An 8,683-nucleotide genomic window follows, 5' to 3' on the forward strand; every position below is an offset into this window, starting at 1 on the left:
GTCTGAAATATTGATTATTCCTCTCGTATCATGTCTGTTAGAAATGAAACTTGTTTGTTTTCAGCAGAACTGCCAGAAAGCATCTGGAAGGAGAGGACGGAGAGAACGCCAGTGATCCAGAACCTGCAGAATGAAACATCAAGATACTGAAGAACAAAGAGGTTGGTGTTTATTCTTTATTCTTCATTCATTCTTCATGATGAAGAACATGCTCACCAGATTTACATTTTTTCATGACAAAACTAGTGATTTATGACACAAATCATCTTAATGACATTAAAATAGATCATAATCGTGCACAGCAGTTGTTGACCAGATTTGATGGGATTAAAATGACTGTCGAACTCATCAGTGATCTTGACTTTGAGCTTCACTTTTCATTTCACATTTGTCTCTCATTTGAAAACTCATGATTTAATGTTTCTTTTAGACCTGATGGACGTGAACAAGAGAGGAAAAACAGAAGCCTAAAAAATGCTTCACATGTAAATCAAGTCTGAAGATTCACATGAGGATCCACAGCGGAGAGAAACCTGTGTTCACAACAAAGGGAAGATGTTTTGTTCTGTGAATCGTTGTAATTCTGAGTATGACGGCTAGAGGACAGTAAAACCTAATAAGAAGAACCTAGAGAGATGATGAAGAAGTAGAAGAGTTGATGAGTTGCTGATGCACTGATGCTTCCTACATTAAAGATAGACATTTGGAGTTAGCTTTTCTTGTCTTTCTTCTGCATATTACAACATCACATGTGCTTTGAGTTTGTTTTGCACTAATCAATTGTTCCACAAGGTGGCAACACTGGCTTGGGACATTGTTTAACAGTAGAAAACTAAACTAAAGAGAACAAATTGAGATTTAAATGAAACAACATTAGAAAACCGGAGACGGCAACACACATTGACAAGCACTTGTAGGGGAGTTAAGAGACACCAGCAACGTTAGATTAAAATAATACAAAGACATTTTAGAACATGTGCGAGTGCGATTCACAATTCTGATCATTTGTGTTGCCAACAAGTACAGACCATGTGTTTCAAATTTGTTGTATAATTGTTTATGTAGCCAGTGTAATTGTAAGTAATTTAGATTCGTACCAGCCGAGAGAGTGAATGGCTGCGAACAAGTGCAAGTGTGGTTTCCGAATTTGTTTTGTCAACAGATCTATCCTTAAACGCGAATTTATGTCCATCATGAGTTAAATACAACACAGCGCAGAGACAATCCTGTTACACCTGCAGTCTGAACACAGCCTTATCAAGACAAGTCAACTTTATTTCTATAGCGCATTATACAGTACAGATTTGTTTTTAATCTCATAAATGGTCGTGTATTGATGGTGTGCTAAGCTAACATGCTAGCCCCAGGTGCACCTGCCACCTAGCAGTTATTCTTTTATGTTTTTTTTCTAAATAGGAAGCTTATTGAAATGTTTCTTTATTCAAGAAGGGCATTTACAGTTTCAAATGACAAGTGAGAACTTTGATAAAAGAAATTAGGGGTTGAAACCATATGAATAGCCTGTGAATAGCCAGTCGTTAGTATTTATAATGCAGACAAAAGAAATGCATATTTCGAGCCATAACCAGGCTGGAGAGGTGTGAATGTGTGCAGGGGAGACTGACACTGAATGGGGCTCGTTTGCACCACAACACAATAGAGACAAAAGACTGAATGGATGCTTAGATGATGGCTAAACATCAGTTGCATTTTAGAGTCTAATCAGAATAAAGTCATATGACATGATCTTGAAAAACATTTAACTAAATACAGAGTTTTAGACTTATCATCTTAAGATTTTAAATACAACATGGTCAGACATGTGGCTTTAGCTGTAGTGCATTTCTAGATAGCTGCAGTGCCAACTTCAATTTTATTTTCATGAAGATGTTTCATAAAAATAAATTTCTAATAACTTAGCTATTTATAACTATTTTTTTCATTATGACAATAAGTAATTCTACATTTACAATAAACTGCCAGGTGTCAGCTTTCAAATGAGATCATACTTGTGCTTTTAGTGCAATGGGTTCATGAACTGTATCGGTTTCAGTTTGGGTATGTCATTTCTGGGGATTTTTCAAAAGTGGCGTTGCAGCTTAAAGCCCCACTATGTAGGATTTCCGTTTTGGTCAAACAACGACCCCTAGAGTCGCTGTGGACTACTTGTATTTAACGTTACTGTCGTAAATACCACTCACGCAGAGCAGTCTCTTCACTCACGGCCTGATTCCCTCCCCCCTGTATACCGGTCCCCGTTCAGTCGGATAGAAGCTGTAACGAGTGGAAATAAGGTGTGGCCCCTTTAAGAGCTGCGCGCGCCCTGTTTAACTTTCGGCAGTCTGTATTGTATGTGCGCCTCGAACACCCCGTAAGCGGGTTGTTTCTGTTTGATGCTCATTCTTGTCCTATTTTTGTCTATCAAGTAATGCTGTGGACGGTAGAACGTGTGACAGACAGTTACACGAGTTCGATTGGGGAATAAACAACTCGTTACAAATCGTCGGACATCGAACAAGCACAGCTAGCCTCCGAAGATGTCTACTAATCCATCAACAAGAACGCCAGGTGCTTGTCCGAGTGATATACAATATAAGCAATATACTTAGGCTACAAGTCCAACAGCATGTGAGGACGTGTTGGGGGAAGTGAGGTAGCCTATGCCATAAAGCAGTCGAATTTTGTAGTTCTTTTTGTGCGCGGGTGTTACTACCCGAACCCCGAAGTTTAAAAGTACGATTAAAAACTATACAAACCCCGTCAGGCTATGGCAGACGTGTCATTCAACCATTTAAGTCGATGTACCATCACAAGGATTTTGGAAATATATTATGAAGGTTGAAAAGTTACTTAGTGTTACTTTAACAGGTTATGGAGGGACGTCAACTAATAAAAGATTAGCCTATACCTCGATTTGGTCACTTCAAAAGCACACATCCAAACTGAACTGTAATTCACAATAGCTTTAGTTTTATGTCTATGTCTTTCATATAAAGGCGTATTTCTCCTGTAGAGCTATAACTGGAGTGACGGAATTAAGATCTTGTCCTGAGAGGAGAAAACAGTGCAAGAAAGTGAGAAAATCTCCACGCACGCATCAAACAAACATTTGAGTTGCTTATTCTGGCAGGTGTAATGGTATAGAATAAATTGTCATTCACGTGATTTTAAGAGAGTGGAGTATGACTCGTGTGCTTTAGGCTGTCAGATAATTAAGCTCAGTTTGGTTCAGGTGAATCAGGTGTAACAGGTTTAACAGGTATCCACCCTCAGAAGACATGCAGCTTTGATAAATAGCCTTCCAAAAGCAATTAATGTCAATTCATATTTTTAAGGCGTGGAACCAGCTGGGGCCAGTTGCATAAACGTAGCCACTATGTTAAGACCGTGTCTTAAGAGTTTGACCAACTAGCACAAGAGATTATCTTACTCACATCTCCCTGTTTTATACAGTTCATACACTGTAAAAAAAAACCCCGTAAAAAAACGGTAATTTTCTGGCAGCTGGGGCGCCAGAAAATTCCTGTTAAAAAAACGAAAAATACTGTAAAAAAATGGTCTTTCTTCCCGTTGTTTTTACGGAAAAAAACTGTATATTTAACATTGGATTTCGGTAATATGATATAATGTTAATTTACCGTCCTATTGAAGTATTAATATCTGTTTTTTACACTGATAACCACCAATCACAGCAGTGATGAGAGTCACATGATCAATCTAAGCTCAACATAAGCAGTTCTTCCACAAGCGAGTTAATACTAATATATATAGAAGCTGCACAGCGTCATTCACACAAACATTAAACACCATCATGGTAACACATGAAATTTTAAAAATGCAATAAACATTAATTTAACAACATTAAATGTAACATAAACCCCTAATGTACATAACTGATTAGAAAAAACGAAGAAAACTATGAAGAAACAAACATAGTTATTTCAACAAAAATACATCAAATGTGAAGTGTCACAGGGAATTGTGGGAATGTCAATTTACGGTTTTTCACTGTAAATGATACAATGAGTTGTTTTTTCACTTTCAAAAACTGTAAATTTAACGGTATGTTACAGTAAAATTACATTAAATGTACCATTAGATCTATCACAGTTATTTACCGTATATAGTACGGAAACTTTCTGTTAACCAATTAACAGTTTTTCACTGTAGCATTTTTACAGTCTTTTACCGTTAAAATTACGATAATTTTTTACAGTGTAACCAATCTCATTCACAGGTAACTTCCTCCCTTTCCCTTTTTGGCTCATCTTAAAACTCTCACCATAATCCTTCTTATATCAATATGTTATAAGATTATTACTTCACTTTATATGATTATACTTCAAAAAGTTTTCTAAAATGTATAAAGCATACATATTAAAATTAATACATTGCCTACATGATGTAGGCATAATATTCCTGGTACAATGGAGAGGCTGGTGCTTGTTAATGGTAATAACTAAACACTGAACTTACATAGACTTAACAGTGTCTTATTTCTACTCATATTGCCCAAATCATACCACCAAATATATACTGTATTTCTAATAAAACATATATATATATACACACTGTTAGACTTTTCAAGGTTTTTTTACAGTACATTACCATTTTCAGTTTTACAGTATGGTGTAATACAGTGCATTACTGTAAAAACGAAGCTAATCAGTACACTACTGTAATTATTTTTTATTTGTACTAAATTAGATTTTATAACTTTGATATATAATTAATTTTATTTTTATCCTACATAAATACTACTAACATACAAACCAATTAGACAAAGTTATTACAAAATACCATTTTTTTATTTAAAACATTTCATATATATCACAAAATATACAGTCTGCCAATGCTGGAAATGATGTGTGAAATTTTTACACATTAATGGGTGAGTTTAGGGACAACGTTTTTTGTGTTAATTTTAACTCATTCATTGTGTTAATGATTTTAACAAAGTAAATATGTCAGAAAGGTAAGCACAAAGATGTGTAAACGTGTTAAATTAACACATTATGTGATGTCCTTCACTGCACACATTGTTAAAATCTTACATAAAATCATAAACAAAACGTTAGCATTTGACAAAATGAATGTAGAGTCATTGCTTGTTTAGCTTATACAATTATTATAATGAAATATCAACCATTACATTCATAAAACTGCAGAATATAAATACATTTTAAGCAGTCAAAAAGGAAATGTCCAACACAGGACAAAACACAGTTCTTTTCACAATACATGACACATAACCCCACCTTCAAAATAATTTCACTTATTTACAAAAATGTGTTGGATTCACTAGTGGCCAAAAGAAGTATTTAAGTGTCTTAATGTTTTTGAAGTCTATTTGATTCTCAAGAAACAGTGGGACTGCAATGGTAGAGAGTCTTCTGCCTAATAAAATATCAAAATAATGCAAAAATATAAACATAAGTTGTTTAGAATGCTAGATTTGGTCTGAATGAATTAGTGAGAGTTTTACTGCAGTGCTTACCTGGATACATTTAATCTGGTGAGACTGAACAAAGACAACGGTCCATCTTCTGATTGGTTCATTTGCTGTGTAATAAATATAAAGTTAGACATGATGCAAAGGTCACTAATTTGATATAAAGTTAGACAATTTTATAGAGATTTTATAAGATATTGTATGCTACCTAGTCTGCACCAGTGGCTCCAAGGCACTTATCACATATTGCTAATCATTTCAGCAAACTTATGTCAAAATATATCTCAAATGGCCTAACGTTAACTTATCTCCGGAATCTTGCTAGAAGTCACTGGTGCGAATTGCCACTTTGTTGCAGTTGCCTTTAAACGCATACAAAAATGGAAGTAAATATTAAATTCCATTAAAAAAAAACTATAATATGTTATAGTTTGCAAACTAATGCTAAAACTAGAAAGGTGGCAGCTAGCCAAATAAAACTTAACGTTAGCTAACATACAATGTTATTTTCTCATCAATAGGCCAACATTATCTACAACCAAAACAGAATTTCACATAGTTAATTTATTGGTATTGTAAACTTAGCGTTGCTCGTTGGCGTATTTTAACTTGACAACAAAGTCTGTAAAATGAAACGTTAGCGCAGTTTACTGTGGTAAATTTCGTTACCGCCATGTTGACGAGTAACGTTATAACAGGTTAAACTGGGCACATTCCTGTCAACTAGTGGTGGAAAGTTTGATTCTTTTCAGAGACTCGTTCATTTTCAGTTCGTTCACCAAAATGATTCGTTCAGACTCGTTCACTGATTCGTTCAGTGATAATTTCTTCATATTAGATATATACTGCAGCAGGTGGCGAAAAAGAGTGTATTTTATGTTATGTTTTAATGAACGTATTTACTTGTTACAAAAAAAAAGTGATTTGGCTTTGTTAAAATGTGTGCCTTATTTACTAAATTAATAACATAAGTCTAAATAAGTGGTTCAGATGACCAAACCAAGGTTTTCTTGCATAATATTAACATTTTAATTATTTAGTCAGACATACACATTCATAAATCTGGGATTATATTAAACGTTGATGTTCTGTATGTTGAATATGAATATAAACAATTATATGTGCACACCTATAACTGCGCTTTGAATGAGATTAAATCACATGCTAAATGACCGATCTACCCAGTACTCTCATTCACGAACGAAAGTACCAGTTCAATTCGTTCAGAGCGATCTCAGCAGTGATAGGCAAATTCGTTCAGTAGATCCAACCAAATACATGCCCCTTCACAGCCCGAACTGAAATGCTATTTGCTGACGTTATGAGACCTATAATACTGTCATATTTTTTTGGTTTGTTTTAGTTTTTAGAGAAGTGCATACATGAATAAAACGTAATGAATTCATTTTGATAATACAAAATGAACACAAGTAGTCAAGTAAATTGTTCAAAGTGCAAAATACCACAAAACTAAGACTAAAACACACAACCAAAATATAAGAAAAGCAGGTAACGAGAAGTGTAAATTTAAATCAAGTAAACAGTCAAGTGCGCCCCCCTTAACTCAAACCAAGTAAAAAATGACGATGTTAATTAGCCTTTGTTATATTTAACCAATATATTGCGTTATTAACCTGTTTTCATTACAATGGTAAAGTGTAAATTTGATTATTTGATGCAAACATGCTAACTACACAAACCTAGCTCTATCGGTTCGCCATCATTATCGTTCAAACAACTGGTTATTTTCGTTCATGAACGACATACCAGTTCGTTCAACTCGTACACAAACGATAAGATCTCTCTCTCGTTCAGACCTATGGTTCAGACTCAAAAGCAACTCGGTCAGTCAGTGAAGGGCGTATTCGTTCACTACATCCAACAAATCACATGCTCCGTCACATCTCATACTCGAAGGCTATTGGCTCGAGGTTCATTCTTTGACAGGTTGAAAACACCGGTTCACTGAGCTGCGCATGCGCTGCTAATAGCGCCGCGCTGCTGTGGAGGGAGGGATTTCAGTGAACGAGAAATATGAGTCAATTGATTACGTGAACGAGAACGATTCTTTCACCTAAAGGATTCGTTCAAAAAGAACGATTCGTTCACGAACGTAACATCACTACTGTCAACACACACAGAATGTTTTTTTTTTTACCTTGCTTGCTGGTCTCTCTCTCGGTAAAGTGAATTCCGTCTTTTCCCCGGGCCAGACACGAACGGCGCGGTCCAGCAAAAGACAGTCAGAACCCAGTGATATTACACTGGATGCTCCGGCGAGACACGACAAATCCCAGACAGTGTATAGTGATGCGCCGTTATATTTCTGACGTACGGTAACATTACTCTGAGTCCAAGCGCTTGCGCTATTTCTGGCAAGGGACAAACAGGTTTACATTTTGCATTAATGGTCCGGCCCGGTCGCTTCAATGTGTCCAATATAGACAGCCTCTGACTGTTATAGCGTTGTAGACACGCGGTGTAAGTAGGGCTGGGCGATATATCGCACGATATTGTTATGCGCATCTCGTCAGTAAAGCCGGTTCCTTGATTAGTAGTAAATCGCCATCACCTGCTTTCAGATGGAGCGGCATTTACTACAAATAGCCGTAATTAACTGACAAGCTGAGCCATATCGCATTAATATCGCGGACGTATCGCCAGCGATAATTAATGCGATATGGCTCAGCTTGTCAGTTAACTACGGCTCTTTGTACACAGCAAAAACTCCAGTGTTAATTTAACACACCTGGGAGTGTATGAGTCCACACTCAAGAGTGTTTAAGTTAATGAGATAATTAAGTGATTAATTTAGTGATGATTGAACATTATTGAAGACACCTGATGTTAACAAGCAGAATCACTGAAGGAGAAAATCACAAATTGTAAGTTACCTTTATGGAGAATAGTGTTTGCTTTAGTTGGGCCCTTGACCCTTATATGTTTACTTTAGGTTTTGTTTGGCTGCTGTATCTGAGTTATAACTGCCAGATGAAAAGAGAAAAGTGATCTGATGGTGTTGGTTATATTATGACAATCATCATTTGCGCTTGATCACTGAGCTCATTAAGATCCTTCTTTCTGACGTAGATTTATATTGTTGATTACAGCATAACTGTGAATCTGCATAAATATCCAGAATTTTAGATATAATACAAAGGATTTCTTAAAAGTTGTTTAAAAAAAAAAGTACTTTTAGGCACACACAGACGTCAAGATTCAGTCTATGCA

This window comes from Rutilus rutilus, assembly GCF_951802725.1.
Source record: "Rutilus rutilus genome assembly, chromosome: 1".
NCBI lineage: Eukaryota > Metazoa > Chordata > Actinopteri > Cypriniformes > Leuciscidae > Rutilus > Rutilus rutilus.